Source organism: Cebus imitator, unplaced genomic scaffold (genome assembly GCF_001604975.1).
Source record: "Cebus imitator isolate Cc_AM_T3 unplaced genomic scaffold, Cebus_imitator-1.0 Scaffold75, whole genome shotgun sequence".
NCBI classification, from domain to species: domain Eukaryota; kingdom Metazoa; phylum Chordata; class Mammalia; order Primates; family Cebidae; genus Cebus; species Cebus imitator.
The window spans coordinates 1,337,774-1,363,633 of record NW_016107390.1 but is presented as its reverse complement, the minus strand read 5'-3'; the positions used below and the strand labels follow the sequence as shown (position 1 = coordinate 1,363,633).

Here is a 25,860-nt window from a genome sequence, read left to right as displayed (position 1 = left end):
CACTGCACTCCAGCCTGGGCGACACAGCAGGACTCCGTCTCAAAAAAAAATAAAAATAATAAAGGAATGAAGAACTGACACTTACAACAATATGGATGCACCTTGAAAACATTATGCTAAGTGAAGGAAGCCAGACACAAAAGGCTACAGATTATATAATCCCACTTATATGGAATGTCTAGAATAGACAAATTCACAGAGAAAGAATAGAGACTACTGGTTGCCAGGGACTAAGTTTTTTATGTGCTGTTGGATTTTGTTTGCCAGTATTTTATTGAGGATTTTCACACTGATGTTCATCAGGGATTCTGGCCTGAAATTTTCTTTTTTAGTTGTGTCTCTGACAGGTTTTGGTGTCAGAATGATGTTGGCCTCATTAAATGGGTTAGGGAGGAGTCTCTCTTTTTCTATTGTTTGGAATTGTTGCAGAAGGAATGGTACCAGCTCTACCTCTTGCAGAATTCAATTTAAATGTGCGATTCGGAAACTGAACCAAGGAGCTGTTTTCAACCTATATGAAGACTTTAAATTTGCATTAAAATTCAAAACCCACCTAAAAAGCACTTGATTTGTTCAATGTCCTTATTTTTCTAGTCTAAGGACAAAAGCCTATTTCTTCCTGTTCCTATACAAACACAAAGAAGAAAACAACTTTTTCTTTTTTGCAGACAAGCTTTTCAAGTTGGCATTTGACTAAAAATTACATGTAAAAACAAATACATCAGTAAGACACAAAACTCTTGACTACTCAGTTATCAAATACGCCATAAAAAGCTGTAAAAGACAACTTGTCTCTGGAACACTCTAGCTCAGCAATTTTTTAAAGGACGGATTACAGAAAGAAATTGTTCCAACTAGTCATGCTTCTCTATTGAAAATAACATGATTCAGGCCTTACATTTAAAGACATCTCTGATGTGAATTGAAACTAATTTGCTTCTTTGAATCTAGACCAAAATTAAAATATGTCTAATTCCTATTAAACTTAAACCTCATTTCTCTTTCTCAAATTCTAGCTATATCTAAAAATTTTCTTACACACTCCCTTTTAAGGACTATTCAAATTTTTTTGTGTATGAATTCTACTTTCCCACTTTATATGATACTTAACTAGAAGTTATTTGTTAGTTTTTTACATTAACATTTAGTCTTATTGATACCTAATAACTGTAATAGCTTTCTCCAACAGGTACCATGATGTTAGAAAAAAATACATATACAGCTGGGCACGGTGGCTGAGGCCTGTAATCCCAGCACTTTGGGAGGCCAAGATGGGCAGATCACGAGGTCAAGAGTTTGAGACCAGCCTAGCCAACATGATGAAACCCTGTCTCTACTAAAAATACAAAAATTAGTCAGGCGTGGTGGCACATGCCTCTAATCCCAGCTACTTGGGAGGCTGAGGCAGAAGAATCACTTGAACCTAGAAGGCAGAGGTTGCAGTGAGCCAAGATCACACCACTGCACTCCAGCCTGGTGACAAAGCGAGACTCTGTCTCAAACACACACAAACACACACACACATACACACTAAAATCATCTCTAAACACGATTATATTCTAACGCCGTTTTTGAAAACTTAGAGAAACTGCCTGAAGAAAAGGTTAGAAGGGAAATATCCAGAAAGTAGGTACAGACTTTGCAATTAGGCAGACCTGGGTTTACATTCACCTTTGGTGACTGTGTGACTTAAGGGCAGATTTATCTAAACTTACTGTGTCATAGTTCTTTGTTTTGTGTGTAGTAAACACTCAATTACATAGTTACACAAATAGATATTATAGGACCATTTTAATAAAAGGGAATATTAAAGCTCATGGAATATATGGAAATTATTGAAGGTCACCTAGTAACTGGAAAAATCATAATGTGAGTCCAGCTCTATCAGACTCCAATGGCCAGGGCTTCTCCTGTGAGCCATATACTGCCCATGGAGTTACTGACCACTTAACTGGGTAACAAGTATTTCCACACACTCAGAACAAATCTGTAATTTAAAGAAGACTGTAACTGTACTGCAGCACAGAAACCCCCTGCATCTACACTATTGGTACTAAGACAACCAATTATTAAATATCGACTATCTGGGAAATAAACATAAAAGTCAGTCTCAGCTAACCCAAGAAATATCAATGCATATGTAGATCAGGACAAAGCTGACTGAGAAGATTTGCTTCTAAGGTCCTCACAGTTTTTGGACTAACAAACATCTGTTGAAGACCTACTGGGAACCTATGTGGCTAGATACCCAGTGATATTTTACCAAACATTATGACACGATCAAGACTGAAGACCAGGCTGGGCAAGGTGGCTCACGCCTGTAATCCCAGCACTTTGGGAGGCAGAGGCAGGCAGATCACGAGGTCAAGAGATCAAGACCATCCAGGCCAACATGGTAAAAATACAAAAATTAGCTGGGCATGGTGGTGCACTCCTGTAGTCCCAGCTACTTGGGAGGCTCAGGCAGGAGAACTGCTTGAACCCAGGAGGCAAAAGTTGCAGTGAGCCAAGATCGTACCACTGCACTCCAGCCTGGTGACAGAGCAAGACTTTGTCTTAAAAAAAAAAGAAGACTAACGACCAGAACAATTTTTAAAAAATGAACTAACCTAACCTAAACCACAATAAGAGTTTCCACAACTGATGCTCTAAATGACAGATTTAATTGCATCTTTGGACATTCATCTAAAAGTAGAGCTATACTAAGGATATTCTGTGTAACAGAGTCAGTAGGTGAGAAAGTACTGGCCTATGCACACATAAGTGCTCTTATATGCACACTTGTCCTCTACCTGGGAGCAGGTACAAGACCATGGTTCATACTCCAGGAATGAGGGCTGAAAGACGTGGTTTCAGATCCAGCTCTATCACTCACAGCTGTGTGACCTAGGTCAAGTGACCTCTTTAAGCCTCAGTCACCTTAACTGTCAAAGGAGTATAAAAACAGCACTTAGTCTATGAGGTTGTTCATTTAATACACTTCTGCTGAGATTGTATCTTGCCGCTGGCACTGTGCTAGGCACTGTGGATTAGGTGTTAAAATGCATGTGATGTGCTTGGCAAGTGTCAAAAAGCAGGGATTTCTTTTTTTTTTTTTTTGAGACAGGGTCTCACTCTGCCCCCCACGCTAGAGTGCAGTGGCACAATCTCAGTCCACCACAACCTCTGCCTCCCAGACTCAAGCGATCCTCCCATCTCAGCCTCCCAAGTAGCTGGAACTACAGGTGCATGCCACCACATTCAGCTAGTTTTTTAAATTTTTGTAGAGCCATGGTCTCAACAGATTGCCCAGGCTGGTCGTGAACTCCTGGGCTCAAGCAATTCTCCCACCTCAGCCTCCCAAAATGCTAACATTACAGGCTTAAGCCACTGCACCTAGCCCGGAGCAGGGACTGTTGTCTGTTTAGGGTCTCTGCTGTATCTTCAGTACCAACAACAGTGGCTGGCACATAGAGTCTCACATTAAATATCGCAACAAATATTGAAAAAATTGTTTAGCGTCAGGTGGGTCAGAGACTACTCCCCAGACCCTTGTTTGGATTCAGCTTGTATATTTTTAGGTATCACTAAAAGAAGTTAAAGGCTCTTTTTTTATTTTATTTTTATTTATTTATTTATTTTTGAGACCAAGTCTCGCTCTGTCACCCAGGCTGGAGTGCCGTAGCATGATCTCGGCTCACTACAACCTCCACCTCCCAGGTTCAAGCAATTCTCCTGCCTCAGTCTCCTGGGTAGCTGGGATTACAGGCGCGAACCACCACACCCAGATAATTTTTGCATTTTTAGTAGAGATGGGGTTTCACCATATTGGTCAGGCTGGTCTTGAATTCCAGACCTCGTGATCCGCCTGCCTTGGCCTCCCCAAGTGCTGGAATTACAGGTGTGAGCCACCACACCCATCCTCTTTTTAGTTTTTATAACAGCTTTGTAGAGCTATAATTTGCAAACAATAAAAATAACCCAATTAAAGTGTAAAATGCAATGATTTTACATTCACAGAGTTGTGTCTTCATTTTTTTAAAGACAGGGTCTCACTATGTTGGCCATGCTGGCCTCAAGTGGTCCTCCTGCCTCAGCCTCCCAAAGTGTTGGGATTACAGGAGTGAGCCATCACACCCAGGCTCTTTCATTTTAATAAGAGAAGTCTGGCTCCTGAGACTTCACGTGTGAGTTTCTATCACATATATTTAAAGTACTTTTAATTCAACATTTTCCACAACAAAACACTAAAATACACAAAGAAGTAAAGCATAATACACTCTTGTGTACTCATCAACCAATTTCCATAATTATCAACACTTTTTTACTGTACTAAAATGTTTCAAATACCTTAGAAGGTGAGACTAACAAACACCTCTCTATTCAGACACATCTAGTTCCTATTCCAAGAGAAAGGACAAGAGATATAACTACATTATCTAACACAACTGTGGCTCTTACATCTACTTCCTTACAAGATGTCACTGCATAGCAAAAATGATCTTTACCAGCAATGAGCATCCACAGAAAACATAGTAATCAAACCCCCACTTCCTTCCACTATGCTATTTTGGGTCCTTCTGACAAAATGAAAGCAAATCTCAATGTAATTATCCAGGTTACCTGTTTTCAAAAGGTGTTTTTTTTTTTTTTTTTTGACACAGTTTTGCTCTGTCACTCAGGCTAGATAGAGTGCAGTGGCACAATCTCGGCTCACTGCAACCTCAGCCTCCTGGGTTCAAGTGATTCTTCTGCCTCGGCCTCTCAAGTAGCTGGGATTACAGGAGAACACCACCCTGCCCAGCTAATTTTTTGTATTTTTAGTAAAGACGGGGTTTCACAATATTGGCTAGGCTGATTTCGAACTCCTGGCCTCAAGTGATCTGCTCACCTCAGCCACCCAAAGTGCTGGTATTACAGGCATGAGTCACTGCGCCCAGCCAAAAGATCTCTTTAGATCTCAAGTTTTAAAATAACCGAGAAAAAGCAACACATATAGATACAGATGTAATTAATCTGTTCCAAATACCTTCAATTCAATATGCGGATCTATAATGGTTAATTTTACATGTAAACATGACTGGGCCACAAGATGCCCAGATATGTGGTTAAACATTATTTTTTGGTGTGTCTATGAGGGTTTTTCTGGGGAAAAAAAAAAAAAAGCATTTAAATTGGTGAACTGAGGAAAGCAGATTGCCCTTTTAAATGTTAACAGTTATTATCCAACTTGTGAGGGTCCAATTAGAACAAAAGAATAGAGAAAGGGTGAATTCTCTCTCTCCGATTACTTGAGCCAAGACATCAGTCTTCTCTTGCTGTTGAACTGGGACTTAAACCATTAATCCTCCTGCTTCTCAGGGCACTGGACTCCACTTTCCTGGGTCTCTAACTTGCAGAGAACAGATCATGGGACTTCTCAGCCTCCACACACAAACTATATATATATATATATATATATATATCCATATAGGATTATATACATATATAATCCTATACCAAAATATCTAAATTATATATTTTTATGCAACTATGTATTTTCAGTTTTCTTCTGACTTAGACCAAATGTCCTTGTATCACCAGGTTGAGCTCACTGCCCCTCTCTTGAACCTAAACAAAGCCCAATTGTAGATTTAGAAAGGATTTACTGTTCACAACAACAAAACTAATTTTCCACTATACCGAGATGACCTTCTCTAAAAATGTTCCTTTTTAAGTTACCAAGTTAAAGGTAATTAAAGGATGATTTCCCCCTTGATGACATGTATATTTCAATTGATGTGCCTGAACATTAAGCTAACAGTTAAGCTGTTCATAAGTCCTTGAAATCAGGCATGCTCATAAAACATTCACATTAATTCAGGCAAAACATTAAAGAGCATTACATAATGAGTCATACTAAAATGACAATGAAAAGAACAACCATTAAGTCACCCAGAGTATCAGTTCATTTCCAGTTATCATTTATAGCATGAAAACATGTCTTGAGACTAACATCAAAACATTTACCTCAGCCCCCAGAAGTATCCTGTTCTTCTCCTTAAATACACAATATTTACCAAAAGCACTGTTTTATACAAATACAAAAGATTGCTCTAAAAATGAAACTAAAAAACCTATTTGGAAGAACATCCACTAAGCTATCTCTATTGCTGAAGCAAAGGCTTAAGACTATTTAAGGGAAAGAGAGAGCTGTATAATTATGTAATCATGTTCTCTGATACAACTGTGGCTCTCACATCAGTTTTCTTAGAAGAGAAGAGCTATGAAGAATTAAGACAGCATAGCACAGGGAAAAAAAAAAAAAGACCAGCGATGAGCATTCACATTCTCTCTCCTCTCACATTCTCTCTGCTGTTTGGGTGGGGCCTTCCAAATAAAAGAAAAGCAAATCTAAATACAATCCAAGTCATTTTGTGATAAATTCCAAATAATGTTCCATATTTTAATAAATCTACCATCGCTTTTTCATAATTTTAACAGATACCACTCCCAAAAACTCCTTAGATCTGAAAACACAGAAACACGTAACTTCAACCAAAATATATAAATTATTGTATTATTCACACATCACCAAAGAGTTTTATAGATAAAAGCTTGTTTGTACCTTTTTCCAATTTCCAAGATAAATATGATTTTATTATGAACTTTAAAGCATCACAGAATGTATAATTACTGTTGACATCTGACAAGTTTCCAACAGGAATGAAAAGCTTAATTAATAAAAAAGATCTAACCAGATACAGTGGCTCACACTTGTAATCCCAACACTTTGGGAGACTGATGCAAGAGGATCACTTGAGGCCAGGTGTTCAAGAACAGCCTGGGCAATACAGTAAGACCGCCATCTCAAGAAAAAAAAATTTTTTTAAATAGCTGGGTGTGGTGGGTTGTGCCTGTAGTCCCAGCTACTTGGGCTGAGGTGGGAAGACTGCTTGAGCCCAGGAGTCCAAGGCTATAGTAAGCTAGGATCACACCACTGCACTCCAGCCTGGGCAACAGAGCAAGACTCTATCTCAAAATAGTAATAGTAATAATAATAATAAAGATCATGGGCTCTGAGTTCAGACAGAATTAGCTACATAATTTGAGCAAGTTAGAACTTCTTGAAACTTCACTTTCTTTGTCTATGAAACTGGAATAATATAGAGAGAGACCTCAGAAGATTTTGCAAGACTAAATGAGATAAAGCACACTAAAGCCCATGAAGCAAGTATTCCTTAAGTGTTGATCATTATCATCCTCTATACTGAGTATAATTTATCATTTACTTATCAATCACATACGATATCCCTGGCTTTATGCTGGATGCTCAACACGTATCATAGACTACCTCATTTGTTCTTTTCACGAATCTTATGAGGTTTTTTTTATTATTGTTAACTCCATTTTACCAATAAGAAAACTAAGGTTCAGCTAGTCAGTTTGCAGGTTCATAAATTAGTAAATGGCATAATCAGAACCTGGATGAGATTCTATCTGACAGCAAAGCTCCTTTACAGATATGACATAAGTATTAACAGGTTCGAATTCCTCTAGAATGGGTAATAATAGAAGATTCCATACCCAATTGACATTATAAGTGGTATTCATGTAATAACTACATGAACTTCTGAACTTTTAGGCCAAAAGTGAAAAAATTAAAACCCCACTCCAATTCTTGAATTAATTTGATTGATCTTTAATCTCTAAAATCTTTATTTCAGGGATAAGTGTGAAGACTGTAATATCTCACATTTACATAATGCTCTAAGTCATTTGCTCTTCACTAAAATCCTATAATACAAATAGGAATTATAACCCCCATTTTATAGATGAAGAAAGTGAAAATCAGAGATTAAGTGATTTGCCAAAGTTTGCAAACGGAAGCAGCGCTCAAATCTAAGACTTACTGCTCCAAGTACAGTCCTATTTTTCAGTATACAATGTAAACAAAGAAACGAATAATACTAATTAAAAAGGTGATCTTCAAAAAAAGTGATCTCACCATCCCCCCAAAAAACTAATTCACTCATCATACTCATTCTCACTGATGATCAAAGCAATGGTAAATAAAACACAACATTTACAGAAAGGAAAGAAGACTTAGAGGAGTATAACACTGTTCAAAAGGTTGGCCCATGGACATATAAGGAAAGCAACAGATCCACTGGTCTTCAAGACAACAAAATAAATAAAATTACCCACCTATACTAATAGAAAATATGGTGTAGAACTATACTGAATTTTGTTTAAATAAGGTCAGAATGGGTAGATATTGGTGGTACAAGACACAATACCTGCATCCAAGAACTTCCAGAAGAGGTAAAAAAAAAAAAAAAAGTATTTAATTTTTTTAAAAAGTATTTAATAATCATTGGTTCAAATAGTTAAAATACGGTTGGGTGAGGTGGCTTACACCTGTAATCCCAACACTCTGGGAGTTCAAGGCGGGTGGATCACTTGAAGCCAGGAGTTTGAAACCAACCTGGCCAATATGGGGAAACCCCGTCTCTACTTAAAATACAAAACTTAGCCAGGCATGGTGGTGTGCAACTGTTATCTAGTCGGGAAGCTAAGGCACGAGAATCGCTTGAACCCAGGAAGCGGAAGTTGCAATGAGCCAAGATCATGCCACTGCACTCCATCCAGCCTGGGCAACAGAGCAAGACTCTGTCTCAAAAAAAAAAAAAAAAAAAAAAAAAAAAAAAAAAAAAAGTTAAAATACAAGGTGGTAAATGTGACAAAAGATACATGCTCTGAGTACATGAAAGAGTGCGCACCACCCTAAACAAACATGACATAATCAAAGAACTTGTTCATCTATAGAAAGAAAATGGAAAAATACTAAGTCTCAAAATGCAAGAAAAACAGTTAAAGCAATGCCACCTTACTGCAGAAAACCATGCTCAGTGTCTAACTTAGGCTCCACTTACCTCTCCTTTAGCATTTCCTATGCATAGTGATCACATGAATCATTTGACCTGATAATAAATCCATCTTCCACAAATGCCCTATTCATTAAAATGCCCTGCTCATTAAAAGTTGGGCTCCAAAGCAGGGCACACTTTGGGAGGCAGAGACAGGTGTATCACCTGAGGTCAGGAGTTAGAGATCAGCCTGACCAACAAAGTTAAACCCTGTCGCTACTAAAAATACAAAAATTAGCTGGGCATGGTGGCAGGCGCTTGTAGTCCTAGCTACTCGGGGCTGAGACAGGAGAACTGCTTGAACCCAGGTGGTGGAGTGCAGGGTTGCAGTGAGCTGAGATCACGCCACTGCACTCCACCCTAGGCAAGGGAGCAAGACTCCAACTCAAAAAAAGAAAAAAAAAGTTGGGCTCCAAACAATTAAATCCATGTATTTGATCTGTGACTGACAAATTATTATATTAAAGGTAGTTATTACATAGGTAATTTCATTAAAAAGAAGTCTGGGCATTTTAAAATAGACTTCTAGAATCATCTGCCAGCTTGACTTCTATATCTCGACTGAAAGTAACAGAAGAAAGATATTACTATAGATCTCTAACATAGAAAGGTCAAGTTCAAGAAATTCAGTCAAAAAGCAAAAACAGAAGAAAGTGAAGGGTGCTCAGAAAAAGTCCAAGCGAAGAACAGGAAAAAATAATAGAAATTTAGGCTGGGCATGGAGGCTCATGCCTGTAATCCCACTTTGTAAGGCCGAGGCAGGCAGATTACCTGAGGTCAGTTGTTCAAGACCAGCCTGGCCAACCTGGTGAAACCCTGTCTCTATTAAAAGTACAAAATTAGCTGGGCATGGGGGTGGTGCATGCCTGTAGTCTCAGGTACTTGGGAGGCTGAGGCAAGAGAAATGCTTGAACCCCGGAGGCTGAGGTTGCAGTGTGCCGAGATCGCCGCTGCATTCCAGCTTGGGTGACACAGTGAGACTCTGTCTCAAAAAAAAAAAAAAAAAAATAGAGATTTTAAGCAGGCTCTTATAGCTACTGCAAATATTCATATAAAACTACTACTGATTTAGCCCTAGTGTTCTCAAACTCTAGTGCCAATGAGACCAATAAATTAGGGAAAAGACAGATTGCAAAAGGAATGTGTCTCTGTCCTGTAGGTAAGCAGGTATCAAAATTTTGGGAATACCAGCATCACCTAGGGAGCTTGGCAGAATGTCGACTCTGTGCCATAAAATACTAGATGTTCTCAGGAGACACACTGTAAGCCAGGTTTTCAATAAGTCCCCTCTCTCCTTCTCCACCTCCACCCCCGAGTAATTCTGAGGGAGGCGAATAGTAGATGACACTTCAAGAAGCAATGCAATATTTCAGGTACAATAGTACTTTTGTGTGTGTCTTATTTACTCCTCATGAAGATCACATGAGGTAGATATTTCCCAGCTTTATGAATGAGAAAACAGAAGCCCAGAGTTTAAGAGGCAAAAGGTTAAACAACTAAAGAGAAAGAAACAGGACAGAAAGGAAATTTGCTTTGTTTGACAGTGATTTCAAATTGTTCTAAATAAAGAAGCTGACGTTCTAAAAAAAAAAAAAAATCATTAAAAAACAAAAATCAATAGATCAGAGAGCTTCATTATCTTGTGTCATTCAGAGAGAGAGAGAGATGGCCAATATTGAAAGTCATAAATAACTGTTTAAATATTTAAAATGCTACTCATCTCTGCTTGCAGTAGGCTATTCATAGCCAAGGAAGAGACTAAAAGTACACTGTATCAAGTTTTTTATGCTTAAAATTTGCATTATTTGAGCTTAAGTCTTTTTTTTGAGACAGTCTCGCTATGTCACCCATTGGAGTGGCACAATCACAGCTCATAGCAACCTCAGCCTCCCAGGATTAAGTGATCCTCCGACCTCAGCCTCCCAACTACCTGGAACTGGAAGCACACAACACTGTACCTTACTAATTTTTTCCTTTTTTTTTTCTTTTTTGTCAGGAAAGGTCTCGCTGTGTTGCCTAAGCTGGCCTTGAGCTCCTGGGCTCAAGTGATCTTCTCACCTTGGTGTCTCAAACTGCTGGGAGTATAGATGTGAGCCACCGTGCCTGACTTAAGTCATTTTTATAGATGAATTAAATACTCACCTATAAACATTCACTTTGATATACCATTTCTAGTGACTACACAGAATTATAGATTTGATACTAATATTTCAGCCGGTGACCCTAATCTTTCCTCATCACTAGTACCAACTGACTAAGAGTGGTAACAATAATCAAAGGAAGGAGGAGGTTTCAAAAAATATTCAGAAAATGTCTCAGATGTTATCTGCAGACAGGGTGCTCTAATAATCCTGCAAATCTCAGTCACTGAGACATTTATTGAGCAACCTTGTGTACTTGGCAATGAACTAGGATCTTGGAATACACCGAAAAATAAAACAAGGTCTCTGTCCTTAAAAAGGCTAAGACCAGGCCGGGCGCGGTGGCTCAAGCCTGTAATCCCAGCACTGTGGGAGGCCGAGGCGGGTGGATTACGAGGTCAAGAGATCGAGACCATCCTGGTCAACATGGTGAAACCCCGTCTCTACTAAAAATACAAAAAATTAGCTGGGCATGGTGGCGCGTGCCTGTAATCCCAGCGACTCAGGAGGCTGGGGCAGGAGAATTGCCTGAACCCGGGAGGCGGAGGTTGCGGTGAGCCGAGATCGTGCCATTGCACTCCAGCCTGGATAACAAGAGGGAAACTCCGTCTCAAAAAAAAAACAAACAAACAAAAAAAAAAGGCTAAGACCACACGGCAAATAACTAATAAAACCTAATAACCAAATTAAGACCTAAATTATACAATAATACCTAAATGCCACAGATCAATCAATGAGGGCTGAGAACAATGGCTCACCCCTATCATCCCAGCACTTTGGGAGGCTAAGGGGAAAGGACTGCTTGAGCCCAGGAGACCAGCCTAGGCAACATAGTGAGACCCCATTTCTACAAACAAAAAAAAGTAGCCAAGTATAGTGGCAGGCACCTGTGGTCCCAGTTATTCCAGAGGCTGAGGTGGGAAGATCGTTTCAGCTTGGGAAGTCAAGGCTGCAGTGAGTCATGATCAAGCCACTGCACACCAGCCTGGGCAACAGAGTGAGACCCTGCCTCAAAATGAATAAATAAATAATTTTTTAAAAAGATCAATCAATGAGAACTAAGTAGAGCAAGGAAAGAATACTTATTAAGTATGAGTACCTATTATACACCAAATACTTACACATGTTTTATCTCTTTTAATTCTGAGAATAATCTGAAGAGGCAGGGTTCAAGATTTAAGAAAACAAAGCACAGAGTTGTTAAGTAGTTTGCCCCAACTCACATAACTAGTAAAGAGGATAAGACGAAGGAAAGCACCAATGTGAGAGTATGAGTCATTCACAAGGCACTGAGAACAGTCAGACTAAAAACAGAGGGTACACTGGGAAATAAAGCTGACCAGAGTTGGGCCAGATTATAAAGGACCACTAGGTATGCTGGATGAAATAAAAATCATTCATTAAAGGCATATTTAAGGAAGACTACTAATATGGTAACATTTCATAAAACAGATTGTAGTAGAGAAGATCTGTAAATAGATATAATCAACTAAGAAACAGCTCTAGAGAGGAGCTGCCCCTGACATGCAAGAACTGACTGACACTATCAGGTAGGCAGGTGTTGCTCCACGCTGGCCAGGGCCTCACAGGGGGGCAACGGCATCCTTCTGTCGAACATAAACAACTTCACAGAACATCGACCTCAGACAGGGCCACTATGTGACCGTGATGGATCAAAACAAAAACAAGACCACTCTGTAATCGTGTCTAAACCCAACTCTGTTGAACTACAGATGTGTTCCTTGGCTAGAAGGCAGGAAGTAAAACTAGAGCCTGGCAGTGAGAATACAAGAAAGAAAGCAATAGAAGTGACATTTCCAACTAAGAACGAAGAAAACAGTTAACAGGCAATTCAATAGAAAAAATGTTGAAACTCATACATCACTTGAGAGAGTGGATCATATCCAACTGAAATATTATAAATTTAAATTTATAATATATAAATAATTTATAGTATAAATATAGATAAATATAACAAATTTTCATTATAAATTTAAATTTATATTTCAAAATAATTAATATTTTAATTTAAATTTTAAATGTTTAAAATCGATATTTTATCTATAATATTTAAAATCGATTACACTGTTATTTAATCTGGTTAAATTAGTCCATGTTTTTCAGACCGAATAAAAGATGAAGACAGCAAAATATTTAGTAAGTAATTAGAGGTTAAAAAATAATGACGCCTGTATGCCACCTCCAAAGGTTCTGATTCGATCAGTATTGAGTGTAGCCTAGACATCAGGATTTTTCAAAGCTTCCCAGGTATTCCAGGGTGCAGCCAAAGTTAAGAACTGGTATCTTAGAGAATACCGATGGCTCCTGACTAGGAGGAAAAAGGACAAACAATGGATGATACGGTAGAAAGAGGCCCAAGAAAGTACTGGGGAGAAAAGGCAAATAAAAAAAAATGGCTGAAAGACTAGAGAGACAATTCCCAGACATAGCAAGAGTAATTTAAATGATCAAAGAGTCGCTATTTAACAAATTATAGAAATCAGCAAGAAGGTTAACATAGGTTTAGATGACTAGGAAGCATGGTCAGGCAGTAAAGACAATACTCTGCATTAGCAAAATCTTCGGCTAGGAGACTATCAATCTATGATCCTCTGAGGATGCCTGAATAACAACTACATCTACTACTACAGATGGATGTAACTGTGTACAGCCTGTTTCTAAATACAGAGGGAGAGTCCTTCCAATCCCTCTTCCTTCCCACTGTTCCCACACTGCCACCTCGTGGGTCAGCATTGCAAGGAGCCGATTTTTTACTGGAATGGAGGTCTAACTGGTCCTGTAAATTCACAAGGCAGGTACTTGGTTTGTGAATTTCAAAGTAAGTTCAAGGGTTTAATCCTGATGTTTTCCCCTGTTCAATTACAGTGGAAGACAGCCTTAAGGTACATTGTTTCCTTTGAGGGTACTAAGAATTTTCTGAAGTTGATTATGGTGTTGTTAGTATCTTAATGCCACTGAAGAGTACAATTAAATACAAGGATAAAGTTTATGTTACTTTACGTCACTTTAAATGGGTGAATGGCATGGCATATAAGTTATATCTCAATAAAGCTATTTCCAAAAAAGGAGGTGGTGGCCAGGCACATTGGCCTGTAGTCCCAACTACTTGGGGAGTCGGGGATGGGGGTGGCGGCGGTGCTGAAGTAGGAGGCTCACTTGAGGCCAGGAGTTTGAGGCCAGCCTGGGCAACACAGCAAGACCCTGTCTCTTTGAAATAATAAAAAGAAATAGTAGGAGGAGGCAGCTGTACATAAATGGTTTCTAAAACTGCAGAAAGCTTAAAAAGGATGTCAAAAACCATTCAATGCCTTCACTTCAAAAAGGTAAAACTGAGGCTTAGATTAACTTACTTACCCTGCTTACCTAGCCAGTAAAAATTAGGCCAAAAAGGGGCACTAATAACCCATTTATGGGAGGTCTTCTATGGTCTCCAAAGCAATGCTATCTTTTCCTGCCTAACTTATTACCGGATCACACACACACACCAATGACTTTACACAGCAGTAGTATCACCACTATTCCTACAATTCTAGCTCAAAACCCAGCACTCACCCTTCACTTCTTCCTTGCCCTTTAATCGGTTCACAAATTGGGTCAACTCCTCAACATGTTTTGTCCCAGGCCCTCCACCACTCCCCTAGCTCAAGCCTTCATTGCTTCACACCTAGAATAATGCAAATTTTCTCTTAACTGGAATGCTCATCTTCAGTCTTTCCATTTCTCTCCCTAATCACAAAATTCACCCAAATCAGAACTCCTGCACAAATCTTCCACATGCATTTCATACTGCAGCTCAAAAATCTTTATCGGCTCCTCAATGGTTGTACCTAGAAAATAAAGTTCAAAATCTTTTAGCCTGACCATCAAGGCCTTCTGTATTACAGACTCTATCCCAATTTATAATCTGTAATCTATACAAACAGCACTTCACTGCCCAAGTGTGGTGGCTCACACCTGTAATCTCAGCACTTTGGGAGGCCAAGGCAGGCAGATCACCTGAGGTCAGGAGTTCAAGACCAGCCTGGCCAACGTGGAGAAACCCTGTCTCTACTAAAAATACAAAAAAAAAAAAAAAAAAAAAAAAAAAAGAATTAGCCGCACACGGTAGCAGGCGCCTGTAATCCCAATACTCGGGAGGCTGAGGCAAGAGAAATGCTTGAACCCAAGAGGCAGAGGTTGCAGTGAGCCAAGAATGCACCACTGCACTCCAGCCTGGGTGACAACAGTGAAACTCTGTCTCAAAAAAAAAAAAAAAAAAAAAAAAAACAGCACTTCACTGTAGTCATAATTGTCTACTATACAGTATACATGCATTTCCCAATTAGTTATTCCTCCATAGTTATTATCAATACCACTTATTTGACTGGTATCATGACTTTTTCTTTTTCCCCCCTTTCCTAAAGGTTCTCAACTCTGGCTATGCATTAGCATTATCTGTGATGCTTTAAACAATATGGGGTCCTTAAGGATGTTGCCCAGACATCTGGATAATTTTTAAATTCCACAGGTAAATTTGTAAAATACCAATGATTCAGACTTTAAGTAAGTCTTTTTGTAAGATGCTTAAGTTTTCACCACCAAAACTGAGCATCCAATATTAGAGTCAAAAACTAAAAAATTAAACTGCCCAGAGAAACTGTTATCTAATACCCAAGGTTTATCTTTTCTTGACCATTTGTACAACATAAATCTTTCTAATTAACATTTACTTTCTAACAAGAGGTAAACACAGCAGCTAAAAAATGCTAACAACAATTAAATTTTTATATGCTCAAATTCATTTGTGAGAAACATCAATCACAACCATGCCAATTGAAAATTCAACATAATTCCTGTTTGTCCTATGTATGACAATTACTTAAATGTGAACAGAACATGCTAATGTCAATGTCCAGTTTAAAATTCAACATGCAGAATTATAGATATCATAAGCAGTCTGACTAATCTGATCTGTGGCAATTTCACCTTAGCCCTTGAATATAAAGACACAGAGAAGCGGAAAGTCAGTTAAGATGGAAAAGAAAGATAGCAGTTGTCAACCCAGACTGCTTCATAATAACCTGGGGAGTCTTAAAAATGTCTATGCTCAAGCCACACTCTAGACAAATTAAACTGGAACCTCTGAGGGTAGGACCCATGCATCGGCATTTTTTAAAGCTCCCCAGGCGCTCTCAATGTGTAGCCAATGTTGAAACCCAATGAACTACAAGGGAATTTCTCAAAGGAAATCTAAAGATTAGAGCTGTGAAAAGACAAGACACAAAGAGGGGGAAAGGTCCCACGAAATAGTAACTTCAGACGTAAGTTGTTTTCTCATATCAATTTATGAACAATTTTTATATATTAAGAATATACTCCTTTTGGCCATAAGAGTGGCTCATGCCGGCCGGGCGCGGTGGCTCAAGCCTGTAATCCCAGAACTTTGGGAGGCCGAGGCGGGTGGATCACGAGGTCAAGAGATCGAGACCATCCTGGTCAACATGGTGAAACCCCATCTCTACTAAAAATACAAAACATTAGCTGGGCATGGTGGCGCGTGCCTGTAATCCCAGCTACTGAGGAGGCTGAGGCAGGAGAATTGCCTGAACCCAGGAGGCGGAGGTTGCGGTGAGCTGAGATCGCGCCATTGCATTCCAGCCTGGGTAACAAGAGTGAAACTCCGTCTCAAAAAAAAAAAAAAAAGAGTGGCTCATGCCTATAATCCCAGCACTACTTTGGGAAGCTGAGGCAGGTGGATCGCTTGAGCTTAGGAGTTCGAGACCAGCCTGGGCACACGGCAAAACCCCATCTCTACCAAAATTAGCTGGGTGTGGTGGCACACATCTGTGGTCCCAGCTACTCAGAGGGCTGAAGTAGACAGCTTAGATGGGAGGATTGCTTGAGCCCAGAAGGCAGAGACTGCAGTGAGCTCAGATCATGCCACTGCACTCCAGCCTGGGTGACAGAGTAAAACTTCATCTCAATACATATATATATATATATATACACGCACACATACACACACACACACACACACACACTATATATATATATATTCCTTTTTATGTTGAAATATTTTCCTCAGTTTCTTGATTTTTTCATTGTAAGATAGTTCTTTAACGTAGGATGTTTTTAACTTTTATATATTCAAATCCGTCAGTCTAAATCTATCTTATCCCCTTGTGGTTGCTCTTATTTACTTTTGCTGCAAAGGCTAATAAGAACAATAAAAAGAGGACTTCCTTACATTATAATTCTCAACCTAAATAATGAATTTTAAAAATCAGTATTGGCTAGATGCAGTAGCTCATGCCTGTAGTCCCAGCACTTTGGGAGGCTGATGCAGGTGAACTGCTTGAGCCCAGGAGTTCAAGCCCAGGCTGGGCAACATGGTGAAACTCCATCTCAACAAAAAATATAAAAATTAGCCAGGCGTGGTGGTGCATGCCTGTGGTCCCAGCTACTCAAGGCTGAGGTAGGAGGATGACTTCGGTCCAGGAGGTTGAGGCTACAGTAAGCTGGGATCACACCACAGCACTCCAGCCTGTGTGACAGAGTGAGACTGTCTCAAACAAACAAAAGGAAAAGATCAATATTAGCCTATTGTTACAAATGCTTTTAAATCTTTAAAACTAAACATAAATAGGCCATGTGTAAAACAGTAAACTGGCAACAAATAAACTTTAAAAAGGAAACTTTCTTGATTACATTGTATTTCAACAACTAATAATGGCTCCATCCATATTCATTTTTAAAATAAAATGAGATATAAAACATAAGGTTATAGCCCAAGTGGCCTTTATTTTTTCTATACTAACAAGTAATTATTACTTCAAAAACTAGAGGAAAAACTCATTTACACAAAATCTTCCTGCAGTAACAAATTGCAAGGAGATCAACAAGCGCAATTTTTCCTTCATATCATATCAACTCCAAGTAAAACTACCGGTTTCAAACACAGGTTTTGACTCTTATTGTGAAAAACATGGTCATTATTAATAAAATAAGCCACTATACCATGTAAAATTGACCAGTGGTATTTCGTTAGTGAGTTTTATATATACCTATTTATAACAAAATTTGATTTGTTTGCCCTTTTTTTGTCTAATTCAAAATAAGAATCGTGGCAAATGTCAGAGGCTGAGAACAGATTGGAAAGGGGGTTCATGAAAGAGACCACTCAGAGATACTGTTTTAATGGCTAAAAACTTAAGTTGCTTTTTTGAAAAATGTTTGTATGCTTTTTACCCCACTGTCCACCAGAGGGAGCATTACATCTGATTAAGATAGAAACGGAAAATCATCTGAAGCTTGATGCCCAAGGTGCTACAGATGGTGGCACATACAGAGGTAAACGTAAAATCAGATCAGAGAATCCCCAAGAGAATCTCAAAGTGGATGGGAGGATTGCCTCCCAGGGAGATCTCATCTCTAAAAAAAAAAAAAATTTTTGTTTTAATTAGCTAGACGTGATAGTGCACACCTGTGGCCTCAGCTGCTCAAAAAACTCTAAAGGCAGAGGAAGGAAGATCACTTGAGCCCAGGAATTTGGAGCTGCAGTGAGCTATGATCACACCACTGCATTACAGCCAGGGTAACACAAGGAGACCCCAGTCTCTAGGGAAAAAAAATAAATAGGAAAAAACAAGAAAAATGAGCAAAAGATAAATATACACAAATCACAAGAAGATATAAATATGGCCTTTAAACACATGAAAAGATGTTTAACTTCACCCACAATGCAATTTAAATGCAAATTAAAACTGTGCTAAGATTCCACTTCTCATTCACCAGATCAGCAAAAATGTAAAAGCTCCGGGTACAAAGCTAAGGGAAACAGGTACTCAAACACATCATTAGTGGGAATACAAAATGGTACAACCCCACATAGACATCTACACCTTGACCCAGAAATCCCACTGTGAGGAATCTGCCCTGAAGATACACCTGCAACAATACAAAAATACATACACGCAAGGTTATTCATCAGAGCAACATGCACAACTGTAAAGTACTGGAAATTGCCTGAATAGCCACACACAGGAAATTAGAAACCACAGTGGACACATAAAATTGAGTATTATGTAGCCATGAAGAATAAGATCTCCATGAACTGACAATAGAGTGATTCCCAGTAGACACTAAGTTTAAAAAGCAAGTGTAAAAGAATGGAAAATAAGAACACACATATATACTCACTTATCTTAAAAAGAAAAAAGAGATGAACCAGATGCTATGATCTGAATGCTTATGTCCCCCAGGCTGTAGTCCAGTGGCATGATCATGGCTTACAGCAGCCTTGACCTCCTAGGCTCCAGTGATCCTCCAACCTCAGCCTCCCAAGTAGCTCTGCAGTTGTGCATGTTGCTCTGATGAATAACCTTGCGTGTATGTATTTTTGTATTGCTGCAGGTGTATCTTCAGGGTAGATTCCTCACAGTGGGATTTCTGGGTCAAGGTGTAGATGTCTATGTGGGGTTGTACCATTTTGTATTCCCACTAATGATGTAACTGTGATTACAAGGGTGCACACCATCCTACCCAGATAATTTTTGTTTTTGTTTTGAGACAGAGTTTTGCTCTTGTTGCCTAGGCTAGAGTGCAACAGCACTATCTCAGCTCATCACAATCTCCATCTCCTGGGTTTAAGAGATTCTCCTGCCTCAGCCTACCGAGTAGCTGAAATTACAGGCATGCACCACCATGCCCGGATAACTTTGTATTTTTAGTAGAGAGGCAGTTTCTCCATGTTGGTCAAACTGGTCTTGAACTCCCGACGTCAGGTGATCCTCCTGCCTCGGCTTCCCAAAGTGCTGGGATTACAGACGTGAGTCATCACATCCAGCCAATTTTTTTTTTGAACAAGATGAAGTTTCCCTATTTGCCAAAACTGGTTTTGAGCTTCTGGCCTCAAATGATCCTCCCACCTTGTCCTAACAAAGCACTGGGATTACAAGTGTGAGGCATGTGAGCCACCACACCCAGACCTAAGGGTCTTTGATTAAGCCAGACATTAGAGAGACATGAAAAAGTGTAAAGCAATGCAATTCTCATTATATTTTCATTGTTTTAGAAAATACACAAGTGCCTGTAGTGCCAGCTACTAGGAAGGCAGGAGAATCACTTGAACCCGGGAGACACAGGTTGCATTGGGCTGAGATTGTTCCACCGCACTCTAGGCTGGGCAACAGAAGGAGACTCCATCTCAAAAAAAAAAAAAAAAAAAAAAAAAAAAAAAAAAAAAAAAAAAAAAAAAAAAAAAATTGTTTAATTCATTAAAAAACTGTTACGCTGCAGTAAATTTGCATATATGCATATGTATGTGTACATATATATGTACATATGTGTACATATGTAAATTTATTGCAGTGTAACTTTATGAATCAATCAAATACACACACACACACACACACACACACACACACATATATTTTGAGACAGGGTCTCACTGTGTTGCCCAGGCTATAGCACAGTGGTGCGATCTTGGCTCACTGCAATCGCCACCTCCCAGGTGCAAGCAATTCTCCTGCCTCAGCCTCCTGAGCAGCTAGGATTACAGGCATGCCCCACCACATCTGGCTAATTTTTGTATTTTTAGTAAAGATGGGGTTTCGCTATGTTGGCCAGGCTGGTCTCAAACTCCTGGGCTCATGTGATCTGCCTGCCTCGGCCTTCCAAAGTGCTGGAATTACAGGCGTGAGCCACCACACCCAGCCTTAAATTTATGTTTAAATAGGTATTTTCAAAACTTAGTTTTAATTTTTATGCAGTAAATATCAATAGATAAAACCCACATAAACAAAACATCGTCAGCACCATCAATAATACTTTTTAAATCCCTGTCACATCCATTTAGATAATTTGTAAAAGCATAAAGGGGTTCTGAGACTAAAAGGTCTGAGAACCACTAGTCTATAATACCAGCTGACTTAAAGGCCAGTGTATGTTAAGAGCAGGGGTTGGGTCTGGTGAGTGTATCACTTCTGTTGCCTGATAATGCTGGATTCTACAGTATGTACCACCAGCACCACAGACCCTGCTGCTGCTGCTGCTGCTGCTGCTGCTGCTTCTTGGCTATTGCTGGAGTTATTCTCAACCTTTCTTTTTTGTGATATTGGCTTTTTTTCAAAGTCCTCAGTGAGTGTCTTGGATTGACTGAACTTAGGTCATTGCCTGCACCCTTGCTGCAAAGGAGGTTGAGAAGGTATTTAGCCTTTTTGGCTTTTTTGATAGAAGGCAGGCTCACTCTATGTCCCACCAATGGTCATCCCAATGAGGAAATCAGCAAACATAAACAGTCAAAACCATAAGCATTAGCCCATTGTTCCAATTCTCCTTCTGTGAAGGTCAGAGGCAACCTTGTGGGAAATATTACAGCTCTACCAAAGATTCTCAGTGAATCTTAGGGATGGTATTACATGCAGGGAAGACAAATCCAAGTGCAGGAAAAAAATTGATATTGAAACCGACCCCTCCATGACAAAAAGTTCAAAAATAAAAACCTGACACGAGGTGGCTGGCTGGTCCTGAAGATATGTCCTGAAGGACCAGTTACTACTGGCAGCAAACTGGGCACTCTGAAGTTTGTATTGTTGAGTTCCAGACACCAGCCTCTACCCCGTCCCCATAGTTGCTCTGTTCTTGGGCCCTTCGAGCAAGCACCAGGCTGTCTGAAGAACAACTTACTGCTTTCCACAAAGCAGCTCATCCTGTCTGATTAAGAACGTCCTCTGCTGTGGCATTCACATGGATCAAATGTTTCCACCACGGCTCAGCCATAAGCCCTCTCCCAAACCTCCTTGCAGAAGAAAAGGAAGCCGCAAAAGGAACAGGAATTATGACTCCCACTTAAAAAGAAAAATGGAGTCACATCCATAATGTCCTTTCCCAAACCACATTATTATCAACTGTTCCACCTTATTTTATTCCAAGCGAGGAAGCTGCAAGTCCTATTTCAAGCCAGAGTTCAAGGTTCTACTCTCTGAAATACTTTTGCTAGTCACGTGACCTTCAGGGCCTTGGAGCAAGAGTCTGTAACACTGCAGCAACTCACCTGCACCTGGTGCTAACCATATTTCACAAATCAGCCATAAACCCAATCATGTCTTTTTATGTTATTTTAACAGGGATAAGTGCTTCTCCATCTCCACTAGCCTCTTCCACTCTACTGACCCTGAAACCTTGGGTTATTGCAGCCAATGTGAGAATTCTGCCTTTGCTGAAACTATTTATTCCAATGTCTAACATTCTTAGTAACTTCATGTATTCAGACAATCCATGTAACACCTCAGCCTTTGGGTTTCCTGACAAACATCTTTTCTTACTCCCTACCCTGGCCACTTTCTGCCATACCCTGTCCCTTGTATCAAAACACACACTACTTCTCAGCATGTCCATATCAAGTCAACACATTATCTGACCATTCACCATTTCTCTGACCACATGAGCACCTCTAATCCATTGATTTGACCACATTTCACTGACCATCACCTTCCTTATGACTTCATTCCCTACCTGAGAAACCATGATCCATGATTATACCCTCCCTTGCCTACAACTTCAACTTCCTGTCCCCTCTCTCCATCCATCATACTAACCTAGCAATCCTGGGTAAATCCAGTTCTCATGGCCAAGCAGCTGGCAACTGGGAGAGGAAGGAAACACTACCCAATTGTTCCCACTTTAAATAAATGAACGCAAGTTTTAAGCAGACTCTCAGCACTTTTCAACAATCCTACATTTCACGAGGCAATTTTTTTTAACAGATAAACAGTTTTTTTATTCCCCCTCCTTCCCCTCTTCCCCCTCCACCCCCTCTTCCCCCTCCTCCTCTTCCTCTTCCTCTTCCTCCTCATCTTCTGCATCTTCCTCTTCCACTTTTTTCCCGGCAACTTTAGCGGGACACTTTGCACAATCAAACTTTCCTTTCGACTTATAGTCAGCAACATCCTTCTCATACTTCTCCTTCAGCCTTGCTGCCTTAGTGATGTAAGGCTGCTTTTCGCCGCCATTTAGGTTATTCCACATCTCACCCAGCTTTTTTGTCACATCTCCAACAGAGATGCCAGGGTTTGTGGATTTGATCTTGGGGAGGAATTCTGAGCAGAGCAGGAAGAAGTCAGACAGTGGCATTTGGGGGCATTAGGATCTTTCTTCTTCTTGCCTCCCTTAGCTGGTCCATAATCCTTCATTTCCTGATCATAGCGCACTTTATCCGCCTTTGCCATTTCATCAAATTTAGATTTCTCTTTCCCGGACACTGTCTTCCACCTCTCAGAGCATTTCTTGGAAAATTCTGTGAAACTGACAGGGACCTATAGGTTTTTCTTCTTATGTTCTTCTCTGCACGTCTGTACAAAGAAGGTATAAGCAGACATCTTGCCCTTTAGTTTCTTGGGGTCACCTTTAGCCATCCTGACTGTATTGTTCGCTAGTCTCTCACGAGGCAATTTATGCTTCTCTCCTAGAAGACTATTTCCAATCACTCCTAAGGCTGAGTTACCTAGCAACCACTTTCTAGCTGTCCTTAAACTTTTCAGTCACCACTGCCATTGCCTTCTCTGGCACCTCTTCTTGTTTTGTTTTTGATACAGAATTTTGCTCTTTTTGCCTAGGCTAGAGTGCAATGGCACAATCTCAGCTCACCACAACCTTCGCCTCCCAGGTTCAAGGGATTCTCCTGCCTCAGTCTCCCGAGTAGCTGGGATTACAGGCATGCACCACCACGCCCAGCTAATTTTGTATTTTTAATAGAGATGGGGTTTCTCCATGTTGTTCAGGCTGGTCTCGAACTCCCAACCTCAGGTTATCTGCCTGCCTTGGCCTCCCAAAGTGTTGGGATAACAGACCTGAGCCACTGTGCCCATCTGGCACCTCTTCTTACCCTCATATATGAAGATATTCCCTCCTGTCTCCACCCCAGGTTCAGTCCTTAGCTAAGATAGATTCCATCACCTCACCTAATGAAGTGGGTTATTACCCTTTGTTACCTGGTCACATTTACTCACACTGCAACTCAAATGCAGCTGTTTTTTTTTTTTTTTTTTTTTTTTCCTGAGACAGGGTCTCACTTTGTTGCCCAGGTTGGTATGCAGTGCTGTGATCACCACTCACTTCAACCTCCAACTCGTGGGCTCAATTGATCTTCCCACCTCAGCCTTCTGAGTAGCTGGGACTACAGGCATGCCCCTGGATAGTTATTTGTATTTTTAGTACAGACCAGTTTTTGCCATGTTGCACAGGCTCATCTTGAACTCCTGGGCTCAAGCAATCTACCTGTCTGGACCTCCCAAAGTGCTGGGACTACAGCCTGCTTTATTTTCTATAACTGATCTGATCTGTCACCTGAACATGTGCCATTTTTTCCTATAATTTAATATTCCTCGTGAATATCTACTCTAATAAATATCCAGGAAATTTAAAACTTGTCAAACAATATCTTAATCTCTTCTAGTCCATACTTAGACTTTACTCCTTACGCAGACTGCTTTAAATGACTGCTTTCAGGTAGATTTCCTTCCAAGGTCTTATAGGACATCCTAGAAGTAACAGTGTCAAAAAGACCTTGGATCTGTATTGTCTCTCTGGAACCTGACTGGTCTCCGCTGCAAGGAGGTAATCAGGTCCTATGGCTGAACTGGTGCCATCTCATCTGTTGGGATGTTGTGCTGGCTTTCGTCCCTGGGGTCTGTGATCCTGACCTTGAATCTATAGTCACACAGCCCTTTGTCATGATGCCAGCTGTTCCACCATGCCAATAATTACTCCACCCCCTTCGTGGTGGTATGAGAGCATTTCAGAATCTCCTGCTACCACAAGCTCATCTGTCTAGCCACTTCCTTCTACCACTGCTGTGCTACAGATTCATGTTGGCCTATCACCAACCTGCATATCATCTTCTCTCAAGATTCCAAATAAGGAGCAGAGCGAAAGGCCTTCAACTGTTGACTGTCCCCTCATCCCATTAAACATCCCCACCTTAACCCTAGAACTTTAGCCAGCCAAAAAAGATCAGAACAGATAAGAGCAGATAACAATTTCTCACAATCTGTTTTCCGTACCTCTATCCCCCACTTCCCACAATCCACCAGAACTGAAAGGGATGAAACTTCTACTTCCAAGTCATCCTCCTTCCCCCTGGAAGGCACTAAGCCTAATTCTCAGCCTTAATCCTGGATGAGATATTCTCTTTACCCTATAGAAGAAACTACCACTAGAGTTTCCGAAAAGTAGCTCTTGATATGGAAGCTGCAGGCAATTTGGAACTTGAAAAAACCAAAAACAAACATACAGTGACTTCAAGTTCCCCAAAATGTTATCCCTTGAATTATTAACATCTCCCATGTGCTAGGCCCTGGGGATATAAAGATTAGATTTATATCACTACACTAGGGAGTGAGGTCTACAAATAAAATCCTAATAACGGAATTTTACGTGCTACATTGACCAAAGCAAACAGGAAATACACGTAACCCAGACCCATTTGTCAATCAACAGTTTCTATCTCTATCAAATTGAAAATGCATGCAACAGCAGAAGGACAATGTAAGTGATCTCAGGCTGGGAGCAGCAGCTCACGCCTGTAATCCCAGCACTGTGGGAGGCTGCGGTGGATAGATCATCTGAGGTCAGGAGTTTGAGACCAGCTTGACTAACATGTTAGGTGAAACCTCGTCTCTACTAAAAATACAAAAATTTGCCAGGTTTGTTGGCGCATGCCTGTAATCCCAGCTACTCGGGAGGCTGAGGCAGGAGAATCACATGAACCCAAGAAGGGGAGGTTGTGGTGAGCCGAGATCACACCACTGCACTCCAGCCTGGGCAGCAAGAGC

At 40.2% G+C, this 25,860-nt stretch overlaps 1 protein-coding gene and 1 pseudogene across 1 annotated transcript in view; both read right to left on the bottom strand.

Annotated features, from left to right (window-relative positions):
* The window catches only part of SMYD3 (SET and MYND domain containing 3), a 713,156-nt gene that overhangs the window by 683,952 nt on the left and 3,344 nt on the right, over nt 1-25,860 (bottom strand). The window lies entirely within an intron of this gene.
* LOC108306846 lies at nt 22,850-23,689 on the bottom strand (annotated as a pseudogene).